This window comes from Schistocerca piceifrons, chromosome 1 (assembly GCF_021461385.2).
Source record: "Schistocerca piceifrons isolate TAMUIC-IGC-003096 chromosome 1, iqSchPice1.1, whole genome shotgun sequence".
Classification (NCBI taxonomy): Eukaryota; Metazoa; Arthropoda; class Insecta; order Orthoptera; family Acrididae; genus Schistocerca; species Schistocerca piceifrons.
Genome location: NC_060138.1, coordinates 298,558,544 through 298,578,162, shown reverse-complemented (window position 1 = coordinate 298,578,162; position 19,619 = coordinate 298,558,544). Strand labels below are relative to the sequence as shown.

General features: G+C 41.1%; 1 protein-coding gene across 1 annotated transcript in view; it reads left to right on the top strand.

The window, feature by feature from the left end:
- Positions 1 to 19,619, top strand: part of LOC124713551 (paired box protein Pax-6-like) — a 34,378-nt gene that overhangs the window by 11,999 nt on the left and 2,760 nt on the right. The window lies entirely within an intron of this gene.

Sequence of the window (19,619 nt, the reverse complement as noted above, 5' to 3'; positions counted from 1 at the left end):
TTTCCTGTCTATAGCAAACTTTAAATAGTTCAGCCATTTTCACATGCAGACTGGTCAGGTATTTGGGCCAGAAGCTGTGCACTTGATCATTACCGGGGGATATCCAGTTCCAGACTATCTGGTCTCTTTCTTGCATCATTTCACGTGTAATTTTTGCCTTTTGGTTTGTTGCTCCATTGGGTCAACTTCACTGATAGATTCAAGCCCCACCCACATTTGCTTATTTTATCATCATTATTTAAATCGTAAGCATGTTTGTGTGTGTCATTAAAAGTGGGGACGACCTCAAGTTATATTTGGTTTAGTTGGGAGTGGGGTGTGTGTGGGAGGAAGGAGACCTTAAGTAACTGTGAACTTTCCCAGAATCAAATCATGGATTCACGCCTGCACAGATTCCTTGTTAACTTCCAGATACATATGTATGTGCGCCGTGACCCACTTTTTGAATAAAAATAATTAATCAGTGCACGCTATATGAAACTTACACTGATGATCAAAGCAATTATGGCCACCTCCTTAATAGCAAGCCGGTTCGCGTCAGGAATGCAGTACAGAAGCGGTTCTGCATGGCTTGGATTCAATAGGTATTCTTTAGATTTCCAGAGATGTTTGGCGCCGGATGTCTACAAACAGTTCACGGAAGTCCCGTAAATTATGGGCCGTAGGTTTGCATGGAACTGGCTCTCAATAGTGATCCACACCTGTTCCATTAGGTTCCGGTCAGGCGAATTTCGTGGCCAAAACATCGAAGTGCGTTCAATATCGTGCTCCTCAAACCACTGTAGCGCAATTCTAGTTTTGTGTCAATGACAATAAACTTTATTACTGTCGGAGATAACATAAAGCGTGAAGGGATGCTATTGATTCGCAGTAACATTCACGTGGTCCACAGTTGCCACAGTGCCTTCGATTACTTCCACATATGACATGCAAGCCCTGACGAATGTCCCGCAAAGCATAATACTGTACTCACCAGCCTGCGTCAGTTAAACAGTGCATATTTCGAGCAGCCATTCACCTGGATAATGGCGCATCTGGACATTATCACCGACCTTATGTAACATGAACGTGATTCATCCCGCCAGGTGATACGTTTCCAGTGACCACGGTCCAATCTCGATGATCTCGTGCCCACTGCAATAGTAACTGATGATGTCGATGGGTCAGCATGGGAGCGCGTAGCGGTCGTGAGCTTTGGAGCCCCATTTTCAACAATGTGCGCAGAACGATATGCTCCAAAACATTTTTGCTTGCACTGGCATTGTGCTGTGTCGCCAGATCCGCCACAGATAGCTTCCAGCCCTGCTTTCCAGGATGGACAATCCTCGACCTCCACATTCTGTGATGATACGTGAACGTCCGACACCTTATCATAAACTCGTAGTTTCATCGTCCTTCACTTTCCATACATACTCATGACAGTATCAGGCAAACAGCCGACCAACTACGACGTTTCCAAAATGCTCGTTCCCAGGTACTTGGCCATAACACTCTGCTCCTTGTGAAAGCCGCTTATGTCAGCGCATTTCCCCATCTGTGGCCCGTGTCGTCGTTGGGATGATTCCCCCATTCGTCCCTGTTCAGCTTACATAATTTTGTTAGCACTTAACGTGCGCCGCAGCGCCACCAGACCAAATTCAGTTTTGCAGGGGCAGTGGTCATAGCGTTTTTTTGATTCATCAATGCGTGACATGGACTACTTGCGGTAGTTGTCAACAAACAGTTCAAAAACGTTCAAATGTGTGTGAAATGTTATGGGACTTAACTGTTAAGGTTATCAGTCCCTAAGCTTACACACTACTTAACCTAAAACACACACATCCATGCCCGAGGGAGGACTCGAACCTCAGCCGGGACCAGCCGAACAAACAGTAACATGTTGAGTTAATGAAATTTTGTAAAAAAGGCTTATCGACAATACATAACAACAACAATCATACCAGCCAGCCAGGGTGGCCGAGCGGTTCTAGGCGCTACAGTCTGGAACCGCGCGACCGCTACGCTCGCAAGTTCGAATCCTGCCTCGGGCATGGATGTGTGTGATGTCCTTAGGTTAGTTAGGTTTAAGTAGTTCTAAGTTCTAGGGGACTGATGACCTCAGAAGTTAAGTCCCATAGTGCTCAGAGCCATTTTTTGAACAATCATACCGCTTAATAAAATTTTATTTTGAAGGAATTTTTCAGACATCTGAATGGACCCTGCCGAAAACCTGAACTGGCGGACGCTTGAAGATATTATGTGAAAGATAACTTTTAATGTTATAAGAACTAGTGTTCAGTGAGGAATCTAAGAACATACTACATCCCCCTATGTATCGCTCCAATAGCGACCACGAAGACAAGATAATTGTAGTGGTCACAGAGGTACTTACACAGTCATTCCTCACACGCTCCATATGCGAACAGAATGGGAAGAAATCCTAAAATGTGGCAAAATGGGAAGTACCCACTGCTATGCATTTCACTGTGATTCTCCAAGTTCGTTTCTAGATATTGCAGAAAAAGACCTATGCTGACTCGTTCCTCCTACCATGATCACCGCGATCTCGGTAATGCTTTCCGTCCGATGCTGTCCTTGCATGTAACACCTTCCATAAATATGCAGTACTTTCTCAATGTTCCACCATATTACTGCCATTTCCACGTACAGCTACAGTTTCAGCAGTGTACAATACACTTTCCCATTTTCTACTAGTTATTCTCCGTAACGATTCTCCTGCAGTTCAGCCTACTCTTCATCACTACAGGACAGTGATCTCTGTCTGCTCTTGGGTACGTCTTACAATCTGTCAGATCCCAGAATCTCTGCCATCACTATGATATAATCTAGATGGTATTTCCTCGCGTTTATAGGCCTTTTCCAAGTAGATCTCTCTTTTTTTTGAGTTTTCAACAGTGAATTCGCTGTTGCTGATATTTATTTCAGTCCTCAATTAACCTTTCTCCTCTGTCATTCACACTGCCAAGCCCATACTCTCCCGTAATTCTGTCTTCTATTCGCTTCTCTGCGACAGCGTTTCATTTCTCGATTTTCATCCCTTTTTCGCAAATCAAGTTACCCGTTAACTTCCCCCATATACACCGTCTATCTCCTCATTTTTTCCTGTGAAGTCAGTCTATATACCTGAATTATCGTTGTTGCCGTTGGTTCGCTGTCAGTTATGATGAGAATAATGCTACCATTGAACTTAATAGCTCCGTCTTTGCCCTGCCTTCCTGTTCGTAAGGAATCTTACTCCGTTTAATCCATTTTACGTTGCTGTTGATATTACCCTATATTCATCTGACGAGGATAGGTTTACATAATGGCATCAAAGGTATACAAAAAAAAGGGCGCCACGAATAGTCACGGAGTTGTCTAACATGGGGGGGGGGGGGGGGGGGGGGGGTAAGTGTAATGGGAGAGTATGCCTGACTGGGATTCGAGCCTGGAACATTGAATTCTGTGCTGAGTGCTGTTGGCGACTGATCATAACTTCATGGTCAGTACCTCTCTCCCACTTCCCTAAACTTTACCTAAGTTCTTCCGCGTACATTGCAGCACCGCCTGGAAGGAGTGTTATTGCAAAGAAATGTCTACCCACAGCCTAGGGGATTGTTTCCAGAATGAAACCTTCACTCTGTATTGGCAGATGTCTGTTTCAAATCTTCCTCTCAGATTGAATCTGTGGGGCGGATCAATAGTAGAAATCGTAACCATATCTATCGCTGGCTATGCTCTTAGTGACTGAGTTGTCCAGGCATGACACGATTCCCCCTCTAAGCTTCAATACTGGAAGTACCCCCGTTATAATTCCCGGGTTCGACTCTCCGTGCGATGCACGGTTTTATTCTGCAAGGAAGTTGCAAATTGTTATGGCATCCTTGTATCACTTCTGTAGTGTCAGTGAAATACCCAAGGAGGCACATAAGCAGTTGCTCATCCCATGTACCGTTCATGCATGTAATGGCACAATAAAACTGTGTAGTGATCCTCAGAGTATGGATGTGGATGTTTTCAAAATGTTTCCTCTCGTCCGACAATAGACGCTCTCTGCTTGTAACGGTCCAGTCACATTTATGTACCACCGCCTGCCTATGTTTGACGTCAACGTGAAATAACCACTCACAGAGGGCAGGTGGGAACTCTGGCAATGGAGGGAATACAAAGTGTGTTGGGGGAACGCGGAAAACAGTGCAGACGCTCTTGTAATGCGGTAATGGAGAGTTTTATCTGATGTCCAAAAGGGCATGATCATTGGCTTTAGGGCCAAGGGTGGAAACATTTCCGAGACAGCTAAGTTTGTAAACAGTTCGCCTGCAGCCGAGGTTAAAGTACACTACTGGCCATTAAAATTGCTACACCACGAAAATGACGTGCTACAGACGCGATATTTAACCGACAGGAAGAAGATGCTGTGATATGCAAATGATTAGCTTTTCACAGCAGTCACACAAGGTTGGCGCCGGCGGCGACACCTACAACCTGCTGACACGAGGAAAGTTTCAACCGATTTCTCATGCACAAACAGCAGTTGACCGGCGTTGTCTGGTAAAACGTTGTTGTGATGCCTCGTGCAAGGAGGAGAAATGCGTGCCATCACGTTTCCGGCTTTGATAAAGGTCGGATTGTAGCCTATCGCGATTGCGGTTTATCGTATCGCGTTCGAGGGGATCCAATGACTGTTAGCAGAATATGAAATCGGTGTGTTCAGGAGGGTAATACGGAACGCCGTGCTGGATCCCAACGGCCTCGTATCACTAGTAGTCGAGATGAAAGGCATCTTATCCGCATGGCTGTAACGGATCGTGCAGCCACGTCTCGATCCCTGAGTCAACAGATGGGGACGTTTGCAAGACAACAACCATCTGCACGAACAGTTCGACGACGTTTGCAGCAGCATGGACTATCAGCTCGGAGACCATGGCTGCGGTTACCCTTGACGCTGCATCACAGACAGGAGCGCCTGCGATGGTGTACTCAACGACGAACCTGGGTGCACGAATGGCAAAATGTCATTTTTTCGGATGAAATCAGGTTCTGTTTACAGCATCATGATGTTCGCATCCGTGTTTGGTGACACCGCGATGGACGCACATTGGAAGCGTGTATTCGTGATCGCCATACTGGCATATTACCCGGCGTGATGGTATGGGGTGCCATTGGTTACACGTCTCGGTCACCTCTTTTTCGCACTGACGGCACTTTGAACAGTGGACGTTACATTTCAGATGTGTTACGATCCGTGGCTCTACCCTTCATTCGATCCCTGCGAAACGCTACATTTCAGCAGGATAATGCACGATCGCATGTTACAGGTCCTGTACGGGCCTTTACGGATACAGAAAATGTTCGACTGCTGCTCTAGTCAGCACATCCTCCAGATCTCTCACCAATTCAAAACGTCTGGTCAATGGTGGCCGAGCAACTGGCTCGTCCCAATACGCCAGTCACTACTCTTGATGAACTGTGGTATCGTGTTGAAGCTGCATGGGCAGCTGTACCTGTACACGCCATCCAAGCTCCGTTTGACTAAATGGCCAGGCGTATCAAGGTCGTTATTAAGGCCAGAGGTGGCTGTTCTGGGTACTGATTTCTCAGGATCTATGCACCCAAATTGCGTGAAAATGTAATCACATGTCAGTTGTAGTATACTATATTTGTCCAATGAATACCTGTTTATCATCTGCATTTCTTCTTGGTGTAGCAATTTTAGTGGCCAGTAGTGTACATCGTGCATGGCAGAACGGCGCCGGGGCAACTGTGGTGCATCACAGGCCGTACATGGCAGGGGTAAACGGCAGTTGCGGAGATGTGTACAAGCGAACATACGTGCAACTGTTGAGCAAATAACCGCCCGATGAATCAAGGGACTACCAACAGTGTCTCCTCACTGACTGCTCAGCAAACCCTGCTGCATATGGGCCTCAGGCACCCATGCTGACTGCTCTTCGTTCACGGCGAAGACTGGAATTTGCACGCCAGTACCGCAACTGGAAATCCATTGAATGGCGACAGGTGGCCTTTCCAGACGAATTATGTTGCATGATCCATCGGACAAATGGCCATTGACGTGTACGGTGTGAAACCTCTGAAGGCAAACACCTTGCAATCAGGAAGGAGTTTTCTGAGGAATGTTTCCGTAGCATTCCCTACTTGATCTCGTCATTTTGGAAGGCACAATGGATCAACAAAAGTGTGAATCTATGCTTGGGGACCACGTCCAACCTCTTGCAGTTCGTTTTGTTCCTGCACGATGGCATCAACCAGGACGACAATTTAACATGTCACAGAGTTTGTGTGGTTCGAAGTGCACGAGGATGAGTTTAGCGTATTCCCTGGCCACTAAACTCTACGGATTTAAACCCAATCGAGAATCTGTGGGACAACCTCAATCGGTCTGTCCGCGTCATGGATCCTCAACTAAGAAACACAGTGTAGCTGGCCAGAGTACTGGAGTCGGCATGGTTTCACATCCCTGTCGGTACCCTCCAGAAACTCAATGACATTCTTGTTGCACGTTTCGTGCTGTAAAAGGTGGTTATTCAGGCTTTTGACAGGTGGTCACATTAATTTGACTGGACAGTGTAGCTGCATGTGTGTTCTGAAAATTAGAGCAGAGAGGAGGAAGATACTTGTTATTCAACCGGTAACATTTATTACAGATTTTACCTCGATCCAATATTCTTTACGCAATTTCCCAGGAATCTACTAATGAAGCGAAACCTGCCAGTTTCTGGAACCGTTCAACTTCATATCTCTACATATCAGTGATACTGGTGTTAGAAAGATAGTACTCACTCCACTCTCGCCTTGTCAAAAGAGACGCCATACAGTAATGTATTATTTGTTTCGTGATGTGCTCAACATTTTTATTTTCCCGAATTAAGGGCTACTTATAATTTTCCCATAATACTAACATTTTGAAAATATCGGATCTGGCATTATAACTATTTATTCGACAGGTCTCCCCGTAGAAAACTAGGAAAGGATACAGAAAGGAATCTGCTTATTTACCTTAATTGATCGGATAAATCAATGACAACCTAAATCTGAATATTCAGACACGGATTTCAACCACTGTCCTCCAGAGTCCAAATTAGCCCGATCACTTCCCTAGGGCAGCCCCGAAATTGCTTCTGTCCGTGGATGGCTCTCTGTCCCAGATAATGTTTCATGTTTTGCCTGGCAAAGTCGCTATCTTTTAACAGACTTGGATAGATATCCCACAGAAACTTAACGGTATCGAGAAAGTTTCTACACAAGAAAAACACTGCTGCTCCAGGAATACCTGTCTCTCTTTAACTCGTATTATGCAGAATGTAAAAGGCAGTTTGTTTTTGCCGTACGCATTTCGCTTCTTTTATTTATCATGCATCTTCAGTGGCTATTTACATTGTTGTTAGCCCATGTGTATGGTCCTGGAGATATGTTCATTCGGTCTCTCTATTCCTGATAGTTGATTTCTGGCGTTTTTCACCAACATGTATTACAACACGAGAGGGAAGGGGGATCGAAAAGTTTCTAGCCCAACAAATAAAGAATGACAGAAATTTCATAATACCAATTTATTTTTCAATATAATACCTGTGTACACTAATACACTTGCGGCCATGCTCAGATAATTTCTGCAAACCCTTCAAATAAAAGTTCTCCGATTTCGAGTCCGACCAAGCGTTCACAGCAGCAATCACTGCATCATCATTCTCAAATCGTTGTCCTTTGAGGTCTTTTTTATGTTTGGGAAAAGAAAAAAAGTCTGATGTAGCCAAATCTGGAGAATATGGCGGATAACGTAACAATTCGAACCCGCAGTCACGCGAAGTTTCCAGTGTTGCGACGGCTTTGTGCGCTGGTGCGTTGTCCTGATGCAAAAGAACTCCGCGCGCCTATTTTTCTTTGTCTCTTCTTTTAAAACGGCGCAGGAGGGTGCAATAGTATGATGCACTTACTGGTGTTACGCCATTTTGCAAGTAATCCACCATAATCATTCCTTCTGCATCCTAGAAGATCGACGCCATCCCCTTACAAGCTGATTTTTGCACCCGGGATTTTTTTGGGGTACGGGATGACGGATGTTTCCATTTCTGAAACTGTTGTTTTGTCTCAGGATCAAAGTTATGAAACCACGTTCGTTGGTTGTCACATCCCTCGCAAGAAAGCTGTCTTCATACGCTTAAAACGATTTCTTCACAATACTGCACACGCCCCCATCTCTGATTTGCATTCAAGTCTTTTGGGACCCATCGAGATGAAACTTCCCGCATTCCCAAAATAGCCAAAACAATGTCATGAGAATGCCCATGGGAGATTCCAAATGTTGTTTCAATGTGCTGCAACGTTGTTTCACGATCCTGCAAAATCGTATCGTGATTTGCAATCACAGTTTCATCGTGGCCTTTCGCTCGTTGGCGCATCTTCCACAATCGTTCTTCCACGTTTGAAGTCGGACACCCAGTTGTTCACTGTTGCATAAAATGGAGCACTGTCCTTAAGTATATTCCACATGTCCTCCGCAATTTCCTCGGGCATCATTCCCTTCAAATGAAGATATTCAATCACAGCATGGTTCTTGATTCTCTCGATATTCACCAGTCTGCTTACACTATGTTATATAAGGCATCCTAGTGGCAAAACTAACGAAGCTGGAGTCGCGAAATTTGATTTGGATACCCACAAAGGGTCACCATAAAAGTAGGTGGTGTTGTTGTGCGAGACATTATGGTAACTATCTCGGGATAGAAAATTTTCGACCGCCCCTCGTACTACACTTACACTTTTCACTGTGTCTAACATGCTTGTGTTTACAGTTGGTAGTGAACGCACGCTGTAAATACACGCATGTTGAAGGAAAAAAAATGGTTCAAATGGCTCTAAGCACTATGGGACAACTTCTGAGGTCATCAGTCCCCTAGAACTTAGAACTACTTAAACCTAACTAACCTAAGGACACCACACACATCCATGCCCGAGGCAGGATTCGAACCTGCAACCGTAGCGGTCGCGCGGTTCCAGACTGTAGCGCCTAGAACCGTTCGGCCACTCCGGCCGGCCATGTTGAAGAAACAGTGAAAAGTATTGTAATAAATGTGGATGAAAGAGCACTGGAAATCGCCCGTCTAGGGTATGGGGAGCGAATGAACACATCTCCAGGCCACACGCATGGACTAGCAACATCGGAAATTGGCAATGAAGATGCTTCGTAAATAAAAGAAGCGAAAGGCATATGGCATAAAACTGAACTGCCTTTCATTTAGTTGCAAAGACAGATCATACCTCCATGAATTTTGAAGCAACTAAGAAACGACAGAAATTTGCATCAAACGTCATGGAGAACAACTTTTTTTAGACACAAAATGTTCCCCCCCCCCCCCCCTCCGCCCGATGCTAGGCGTATTTTTATTGAATATTGAATTCGACGGCGATGAGACGAATGGATTTCACCAAACTGGCGAGGTCTATTAAGCAAATATGCTTCATCTGCATACTACCGACCCCAGAAAACTGATGAAGTTATATTCAACAAGAAAAATGTAGGAATGAGTGTCACTAATCAGAGGAGGACAGTTTAGAAACAAATCAGATCAGGAACTTCACATTTCCAGAATGAGATTTTCACTCTGCAGCGGAGTGTGCGCTGATATGAAACTTCCTGGCAGATTAAAACTGTGTGCCGGACCAAGACTCAAGAACTCGGGACCTTTGCCTTTTGCGGGCAAGTGCTCTACCAACTGGGCTACCCAAGCATGACTCATGCCCCGTCCTCACAGCTTCACTTGTTCAAGTACCTCGTCTCCTACCTTCCAAACTCTCATTCTGGAAACATCCCCCAAGCTGTGGATAAGCCATGTCTACGCTATATCCTTTCTTTCAGGAGTGCTAGTTCAGCAATGTTCGCAGGAGAGCTGTAAAGTTTGGAAGGTAGGAGGCGAGGTACTGGCAGAAGTAAAGCTGTGAGGACGGAGCGTGAGTCGTGCTTGGGTAGCTCAGTTGGTAGAACACTTGCTCGCAAAAGCCAAAGGTCCCGAGTTCGAGTCTCGGTCCGGCACACAGTTTTAATCTGCCAGGAAGTTTCAACTTTACATTTGCTTGGCTTATCCTCTTTCATGCGGCTCAATTGCTGGACAATAGGCAACACACATTGGATATGTACGCCACAGATTGTCTTCACCCTGCCGACTCTCAGGGGCATAAGCAATAATAAAAGACACCTAACGTCGCCGGGAAGCATCACCAAGTATTTTATCTCTAACGAAAGTTGTCTCCCATGACGTGATTCATCATCGGAAGAAGTTTGATAAAAGGACTTTGAAACATCTTCGGAAAATGCTGAGGAAGCAAAGACTGTTGCACTTTCTGTTCAAAAGAGAATAAGCAAATAATGATAGTAAAGTCAGTAGAGATTGGTACATCAGTAAAAAGATCGATGCGCGAAGCATACAGTAAATACTACCGTCATATCTCACCAAAAGTTCGTGCTGTTCCGGTCCTACGTAAAATCGCTAAGCGGGTCAAAGGCTTCTATCTTCACTCGTTAACTAGTCAGGTGTGACAACAAATGATAGCAAACGGAATGATGAAGTTTTAAATTTCACATTTAAATCATTCACACAGGAAGATAATATAAGCATACCGTCATTTAACCGTTGCACAGACTCCCGTATGGGCGACTTAGGCGTCCCTGGCATAATGAAGCAACTGAAAGCGTTGAAAACAAGTAAGTTGCCAAGTGGTTTAGAAGCCCAGTTAGGTTTTACAAAGCATAATCTATGGCATTAGCCCCCTAGCTTGCATTTATCGCGAATTTCTCGCCCAGCACAAAGTCCTAAGCAGCTGGAAAGCACAGATCCGATGCAGAATTCTTGACATATTTTTAGTTCAAATATAATAAATTTCCATTAGACAGAAAAGCTTAAGTTCACAGAAAAGCTTAAGTTCACAAATAAGCATGTATTTAGAAAGCATCACTCATGAGGAGCTCAGCTTGCCCTTCAAGGATGACGGGCAACAGGCTGGTTCCATAATCCTTGATTTCTGGAGGTTATCAGCACCCTTGGGAACTCACATGGGAATCCCTGGAGGGAAGGTGACATTCCTTTCGAGGAACACTATTTACAAAATTTAGGGAATGGGCATTCAAAACTGATTGCAGAACGATTCCACTGCCGCCAACATATGTTTTGCGTTAAGTACCACAAGGATAAGACAGGAGAAATTAGGGCTCCTATGGAGGTGTAAAGACAGTCATTTCTCTCTAGCACTATTTGCGAATGGCTCAGCAAAGAAATGACTAGTAGTGGTACAAGCTACCTTCTGCCCTGTACATATCACACAGTGGCTTCAAGAGTATGTACACCAAATGTAAACTGCTAATATGTTATAATACTGATGAATAGCCACATATGTAGTTCATAAAATGATCATTTTAACCACCTGGTGAAGGCATCAACTAAAGGGTCCTTTCTGGCTCCAGATTAGCAGTCCTTGATTAGCTACATTTAGTTTGGAAACAGATTGTTACAGCAGATGACAAATTACAGAATAAAAATGCATTTTAATAGGAATTCCGCTGTCTTGGAGTAGGTTGAATGACAAGCCATCACAGAAATGAGAGATGCTGTATCAACTGATACAGCTACCTTTGGTGGATTTGCATTAAGTGCAGTGAAACAGCTCTCTTTACGTAAATCAGTTTTTTGGTAACTTATAACAAAATAAATGTACAGAATGGCCTTGAAACATTTACATTAGTGAAACACTATCATAATTCATAATTTTGTTTTGTGATCTATGACTTTACAATTGGAGTATTTCTTCACCTTGTTGTAGATTTCATTGCATCATGTCACATTTTCATTCGTATCCATGGGTGCAATTCACACGCTTAAGGCAATGAGCCAAATTGCATGACATGTAACACCACTGATACCCAGGAAACATCTGTGGAGTCAGATCAGTGATCAGTATTGCTACAGTAAATAAAATAGAAACAACATGAATATTGTTGGTGCAGTCTCTGGAAAGGCTGGTTCGATACAACATTCTGAGCAAGCCTACATCCACTTGAATCTGCTTACTTTAGTCAAGTGTTGGTCTTCCATTACAATACCCCCCCCCCCCCCCCCCCACATCCTTGCTTCCCCTATCAAACTGACTATTTTTTACTGCCTCAGAATGTGGTGTCATAGTCAAGTAGTCAAGCTGTCATAAATTTCTTATCTCCCTCATTCACTCCAGCACTTCCCTATTAGTTTAACAATCTACCTATCTATCTTCGGCATTCTTTTGTACCACCATGTTTAAAAGCTTCTGTTTTCTTCTGAATAGTTTATCTTCCACATTTCACTTCTGTTACTGGTATCAAGTATCTTCAGAAAAGATTTCATAACACTTAAATTGGTAGTCAATGTTAACATATTTATCTTTTTCAGAAACGCTTTTCTTGTTTCTGCCTGTCTGCATCTTATACTCTCTATATTTTAGGCACCACCAGGTATTTAGCTGCCCAAATACCACAACTCATCAATATCTTTTAGTTCTTCCATTTCCTACTCTAACTCTCTCACAATCACCGTATTTAAGTTGACTATATACCATTACTTTTGTTTCAATTTTATTGATGTTCATCTTATAACCTATTTTCAAGACACTATTTCATTCCATCCAACTGCTCTTCTGAGTCATTTGGCATCTGTGGCAGAACTATATGATTGTCAAACCAAACAATTTTCATTTTTTCACTCTTAACTTTAAATCTCTTTCCAAATTTCTCCTTGACTTGCTCAATATACAGACAGAACAACATCTGGGAGAGCCTACAAACGCTGTCTCCCTCTCTTCTCATCAGCCACCTTGTGAAGGTTTGCCTTCTTTGTTTGTTGTCCTCGGGTTCTACATACTGCGTTGTGATACTGGCTGAAAAATGGGGTGTGGAAGCAGGTGCACTATTGCATTTCACTGTAGTTTACTTTCACTGTTCACAACCCCCCCCCCCCCCCTTAATAATACACAGTTATACATGGCCAGTGCACTATTGTTTTAACTTTCCATAAACCTCATTAATAGTTTACTGGCAAACCTTCACATAATGCTACAATAGTTTGCAACTGAACATCTAACGAGCAGTAAAAAATCTAACCAAAAAGTTCACAGAACTTGAAGAGCAGCAAGATACATATGAAGCAGACACGGTCATTGTTTTAACACACGACCCAATTGTGTAACACTTACTTCACAGTTATGCTGAAGCATTGTTGTTGTTCTAATCAACACAGGTTCATTGTCTGAAACTCTGCCATGGACTAACTGCCTCGGGACAAAAATTCGGGGTCTTATATATCTTCACAATAATAGGTACTGAAATTACACACTGTTCAAAATTAAATTTGCAGAAATTACAATTTAAACTTACCTCATTAAATTAACTGAATACATCAAAAAATTGGTTCTTTTTTACATTTCTTCTACTACATGAGTTAAGCCAAATTGTTTGTTTAAATCATGACATTAACATATATAGTTATGCAAACAATATTTTTGACAAAACTGTTAATTACTTTGGAATTAATTAAGGGCTGGCTTTGCTAACATGTTTTCAGATTAGAGATTAGATTAGATTAGTTTTTCGTTCCATAGATCCGTGCTGAGGAGATCCTCGTGGATGTGGAACATGTCAATTTATTTTTTTTTTTTAAGCTGAAATAACAATACTAATAGTATGAATATATACAATACATCATTTGTTTCTATTAAAAAATTCGTCAACAGAGTAGAAGGAGTTGGCCACTAGTAAGTCTTTCAGGCTCCTTTTAAACTGATCTTTATTTGTAACTAATTTTTTTTATGTTTACTGACAAATTATTGAAGATGTGTGTTCCTGAGTAGTGGACCCCTTTTTGAACTAAAGTAAGTGCTTTTAAGTCCTTGTGCAGATCATTTTTGTTCCTGGTATTGTATGTATGAACTGAGCTGTTTGTTGGAAAAAGAGATATATTATTTAGGACGAATTTCATTAATGAGTAAATATACTGAGAGGCAGTAGTTAGTATACCCAGTTCTTTGAAGAGGTTTCTACAGGACGTCCGTGAATTTACTCCACAAATAATACGTATTACACGCTTTTGGACTCTGAAAACTTTTGTTTGACTTGAAGAGTTACCCCAAAATATTATACCATATGACATTATGGAATGAAAGTAGGCAAAGTATGCAAGCTTTTTCATTTTTATGTCGCCTATGTCTGCTAACACTCAAATTGCAAATACAGATTTGTTAAGGTGTTTCTGCAGTTCTGTGGTGTGCTCTTCCCAACTGAATTTATTATCAAGTTGTAATCCCAGGAATTTAAGACTGTCAACTTCTTCTATCTGCTCTTCTTCGTATTTTATGCATATGCTGGGTGGAAACCTCTTACAGGTTCTGAATTGCATATAGTGAGTCTTTTCGAAGTTTAATGTCAGTGAGTTGGCTTTAAACCATTTATTAATATCCATGAAAATATCATTAGCAGATCTTTCTAGAACTACACTTGACATACTATTTATTGCAATACTTGTGTCATCTGCAAACAAAACGAACTCTGCTTCTGGCAGTGTAACTGATGAGAGATCATTAATGTACACAAGAAAAAGCAATGGCCCTAAGATGGATCCTTGTGGGACACCACATGTAATTTCATCCCATTCTGATGATGACTGATGACTTAATTCACTAGTCCCTTGCACTGACACCCTTTGTTTCCTGTTAGTGAGGTATGAGTTGAACCATTTTGCAGCACTGCCCGTGACACCATAGAATTCTAATTTACTTAAAAGGATGTTGTGGTTCACACAATCAAATGCCTTTGACAAATCACAGAAAATACCTGCTGCTCGTAATTTGTTATTTAATGAATTAAGTACATTTTCACTGTAGGTGTAAATAGCCTTCTCAATATCAGAACCCTTCAGAAATCCAAACTGTGTTCTTGATAATATGTTATTTGTGGTCAGATGGTTGAGCAGCTGCCTGTACATTACTTTTTCTAAAATTTTTGAGAATGCTGGCAAAAGTGAAATCGGTCTGTAGTTTGATGGAATCTCTTTATCCCCTTTCTTGAATAGAGGCTTAACATCTGCATATTTTAGCCAGTCAGGAAATGTCCCAGTTATAATTGACTGGTTACACAAGTAACTTAGAATTGTACTAAACTCACAAGAACATGCCTTAATTAACTTTGTTGATATTTCATGGTACCCACTAGAATGCTTTGTTTTTAAAGATTTTATTATGGAAGTTATTTCTTTTGGTGAAGTGAGTGATATATTCATGTACTTGAAGCTATTTGTGAAGGCTAGTTTCAGATATTCAAGGGCATTATTTACTGATCCTGAAAGTCCCATTCTATCAGTAATGGATATAAAGTACTTGTTAAATAGATTTGCCACACTATGCCCATCAGTTACTAATGTGTCATCTACCCTTAGTGCTATTTGCTCCTGTTCCTTTCTGGTTCTACCAGTCTGCTCTTTCACTATATCCAATATTGTTTTTATTTTGTTCCCTGACTTTGCTACCTTCTTCTCGTAGTGCATTTGTTTAAACTGAATTACTTTTTTTAATGTTTTACAGTATTCCTTGTATTTAGCTAAATCATCAGCATTGGAGCTATTCTTGGTCGACAGATACATTTTCCTTCTTGTCTTACAGGAAATCTTTATTCCTTGTGTAATCCATGGTTTTATTATAGACTTCTGTTTAATTTGAGTAACTTTTACAGGAAAACAGTTCTCAAACATGGTACTGACATTGTTCATGAATGTGTTATATTTTTCATTCATGTCATGAACACTATAAACATCTTTCCAGTTCATATCTTTGAGCAGTTTTCTAAAACACTCAACTTTTGGTTCATTGACTACTCTCCTGTACTCAGATTTAGCAGTCTTGATAATCTGCTTAGAATTTACATCTAAAACAAGGAGCTGCATGTCTTGATCTGATAGTCCATTTATAACAGGTTTTATGATATGATTTTGTTCCTTTGATTTGTCTATAAAAATGTTATCAATGGCTGTCCTTGAGGATTTAGTGATCCTAGTTGGAAAGTTTACAGAGTGAGTTAGATTGAAAGACAACATTACTAACTGCAGTGAATGTTTACTGGAAGATTGCATTAGAAAATCTGTATTAAAGTCACCAGCAATCAAAATTTCTTTGTTTCTTCCCGTTAAATAACCCAAAAGAGCTTCTAGATGATCTAAGAATAGATTATAATTTCCTGAAGGTGCTCGGTAAATAGTTATTATTATATAGGATCTGTTATGGAACTCTACTTCTGTTGCACATGCTTCTAGATGCTGCTCCAAACAGAAATTATTAATGTCAATGTTCTTGAATTTATGGCAGTTTTTGATAAATGTGGCAACTCCTCCTCCATCCATATCTACTCTGCAGAAGTAGGAAGCTAGCTTAAATCCTGAAATGTCTAACATATCTATATTAGTGGTCACTTGATGTTCAGAGAGGCAGATTATGTCAATTTGGTTAGATGAATTCAGTTCATTGATACAAATGAATAGTTCATCAACTTTATTTCTAAGTCCCGGAATGTGCTGGTGTAATAAAGATAACTGATACTGCATACTAATGGGATTGTAACTGCTTTGGCAAAGATGAACTGGCAGTTTCTGATTACTTTCTGTTAAACACTGTGTAAATGGAGGCTGTATGATAAAATCTGACTCCTGTTCATCTGTTTTCTCAAACTGAGTGTGTCTGCCAATCTCTCTTAAAACTCGTTTTCTTTCCCCCTTCCCTATCCTAAAAAAGGCATCCCTCTGACACCTGTGACCACTGGTATTTTACCACTTGTACCGGTGTCCCCCCTTAAATTTTCAAATAGAGCCAAATAAATACTTAAAGAATGCTAGTGTTTTGCCTTCCAAACATTTATAATTATTATAGAATTTAAGCTATGAAACAATTACTGATTTCACCCTATAACAGAAGATACTAACTAGGCACAATCGAAATAAATTAGAAAATCAATTACATACATAAAACTAAGTGCAAAATTAGATCTTGCGTTACATTCTTTAAAACAGAGGGCCAACCTTTCTCTTTTATGAAAATGCAAATTTTACTCACATTTGTTAATGGTAATTAGTCAGAAACGAAAAAATGAATTTTAAGGAGGCAGCTGGCAAAACAAGAGCGGAAATAAAAATATCCCAGCTTGCTTTGTCACAACCTTCCTCTCACGTCCCAAGGTTATCACAGCTGCAGTTCGTTTTTTGTACAAGTTTTAGATAACTTTTCAATCCTCATTCTTTCAAAATATCCAAGAGCATCTTCTAGTCAACATTGCCAATGATAATTGGCTTGTAGTGATCTAGCTGTTTTCAGAAAGAATCAGAGATCCAATCAATGGACTGGACAACATACACTACTAAAAGCCAAGAAAACAGATTAAAACCAGTACTTCAAAATAAATAAATGAAAGAAAACAGACACTTCAAGGCTTCATGGCAATAAAGGCGACTTCTTAGCTTTCTCTAACCTTGTCAAGTCTCTCTCTCTTCCTTCAACCACCACCTGCAGATACTGATACCTCCAACTATTTTATACCAAACCTCTGGAACGTGTTTGTTCCTGGCAGAACTTTCCATAAGCTGTTAACGATACTGAGAGAACAGATGAAGTTGATGGACAGTATCTAACGCAGCACTGAGCCTAGTAGGTGCCGACCACAACATTCTGGATGTACTGTGTACCTCTATTTGTTTTTGCACATTAGGGGAAACCAACAAATCTGCTCCAGACGTGCAGACAGCACCAAAACACTAGTGCAAGTGGCTTGCGGAAACTACAAAGGGCATTGGTTCCTGGATTGCTTTCAGCCAGGAACATGCCCTCTTGGTACCACCATTAAATGGGACAGAATAGGAAGAAAATAAAATACCTGCACCCAATTAATATTTGAATCTGATAGCTGTTTCTTCAAACCCTTGTTAAAACACCCTCAGAAATTGTAACACGCCCCCCATTTTTTTGGACTCAGCTGAAGTAATTCCTAATCATGATAAAGAAAATTTGGTGCCAAAAGTTTTATGTTGAATGCTAGAGCAATTGGTGTTTACAGAAGCCACATGTACCACTCCAAAACTACTGGTTGTAAGGGGATGCTTGGCATATATCTCTAAATGACACATAACATAGATTCAAATGGAATTATCTTATTGATTAAATGATACTAAAAGAAAGGTAAAAAATATATTTCCCAGTAATTCACAGGAAACTACAATTAAGTGCAAAGAAGGTCACTATTATTTTATTTTCTGCTTTGCTAATTTTATTTAATCAAAAAACCAGTTTTTCATTTAAACATAACCCTTTTGAAAGAGTAAAAAAGTCGAAGAATTGGACGTGAAAACAATAATAAATCTATTCTCAATATTCGATCCAAAACAAAGGTTGCATTCACATTGAGCAAAATGGTTGCTATGTGATATGTACGCTAACTTCATACTGAATATGCAGACTGGTGTCATTAAACTACATTAACGTTACTGCATGAGTTTAAGGAAGGAAAAATTAAGGACAAGCGTATATTATTGCAGGGCCAAAAGCAATCAAGGAACTAACACAATGTTGCTTTCAAAATCTAACTCAACACTGAATGAGAAACATAGAGAGAGAAACTTTCCTTTCGTCCAGTCTTCTAAGATTTTGAGGTGTCACTTGAAGTCACACACATGGTCACAGCCATAGTCACTGCACTCTTGGCAATGTGCTGCTCTTTGTATTTAAATGGTAACATTTATTGCTGGATCCAAAATATTTCTCTGCTCTGCTACACTATCAAATCAGTTTCAGTATGGATTGCCAGCTTCGCTTTGACTTGCAAGACACTGTTAAACTTCTCACAATGTCAAAGTCAATAATCAGGAGCCCAATAGCTATATAAGTTCACTGCTAACAGTCCAATACACTAATTCCAACTGGTCACTAGCAATTTCTGCCAATAAATACAACACCACAACAGGCATGCTCTTCAAACTCCTTAGGGAAAAAGGCACACAAAAACAACACACTCAAATTTCTATAGAAACTAATACAATTTATTCACTTCTACTAAACCTCACGCAGCCTGACTCATCCACTAAAACACTACAGTCCAGCACTGTTACTCAGTTGATACTGGAGCTCTGGTTATTTTTCATATGTTACTGTTCCTCATAAGACATTCCATTAAAGAAAATATTGTACTAGATGAATTTGGGATTGCTCCATCAAATGACAACGAGCTTAACCTGCAACATGGGATGAATAGTACTTGTTTGGGCAGACTCCAGACACACATTATATCAGCTAAAACACCAGAGAAATGTCACTGAGTGTTAGGAGACATGTCCCATGTCCAGAGGGAGGGGGGGGGGGGCGGAGGAGGAGGGAGAGAGGGGGAGAGGGGGGGGAGGGGGGGAGGGAGGGAGGGAGGGGAGAGAGAGAGAGAGAGAGAGAGAGAGAGAGAGAGAGAGAGAGAGAGAGAGTCCATTATACATCACATCCCTTTCATAGACGGACATAAGTGATATGATCTCATCCCTAAATACTTCTCTTTCCTTCCTTCTGTCCTATATGCTAAATCTTACCCTATGATT